The sequence below is a fragment of the Leptonychotes weddellii genome, chromosome 5 (assembly GCF_054177405.1).
Source record: "Leptonychotes weddellii isolate Sample4059 chromosome 5, ASM5417740v2, whole genome shotgun sequence".
Classification (NCBI taxonomy): domain Eukaryota; kingdom Metazoa; phylum Chordata; class Mammalia; order Carnivora; family Phocidae; genus Leptonychotes; species Leptonychotes weddellii.
The window spans coordinates 9,730,714-9,731,582 of NC_138373.1; positions in this window are offsets into that span (position 1 = coordinate 9,730,714).

Here is an 869-nt window from a genome sequence, read left to right on the forward strand (position 1 = left end):
ATTGGATTTTATAAACTGAACACTTCCATGTGACCAGCACCCAAATGAAGAAATAGAATATGCCAGGCCCCCAGAAGTTCCTTAGACCTCCTGCTAGTCATTACCTTGGAGGGAGACGACCCTGACTTTGATTACTGTTGTCTGTTTTATTCCTTATCCACATGGAACTCTCCAGTATGTGCTGTTTTATCTGACATCTTTCATTTTATTTTATGTATTGATTTTTAAGATTTTATTTATTTATTTGACACAGAGAGAGAGACAGCGAGAGAGGGAACACAAGCAGGAGGAGTGGGAGAGGGAGAAGCAGGGAGCCTGATGCGGGGCTCCATCCCAGGACCCTGGGATCATGACCTGAGCTGAAGGCAGATGCTTAACGGACTGAATCACCCAGGCGCCCTGTGGCATCTTTCATTTTAATGGAGCAGTGCTTTTAAAAGAAAAAAACCTGTCACCCAGTTACTTAAAAAAAAAAAAAAGAAAGAAAAGAAAATGGAGAAAAAAGCCAATCTATTACTTTTCTGTTCTTTTTTTTTTTTTTTTTAAAGATTTTATTTATTTGACAGAGAGAGACAGAGTGAGAGAGGGAACACAAGCAGGGGGAGCGGGAGAGGGAGAAGCAGGCTTCCTGCGGAGCGGGGAGCCCAATGTGGGGCTCGATCCAAGGACCCTGGGACCATGACCTGAGCCGAAGGCAGACGCTTAACGACTGAGCCACCCAGGCGCCCCTACTTTTCTGTTCTTTATAGCTGGGGGTGAGGGGTGGGAAGGAGGTGAGACAAGCCTGAAGGATGGACATTCTAGGGCATCCTGGGGACAGTGCAGAAAGTGCTGGGGAGGGCGCCTGGGTGGCTCAGTCGTTAAGCGTC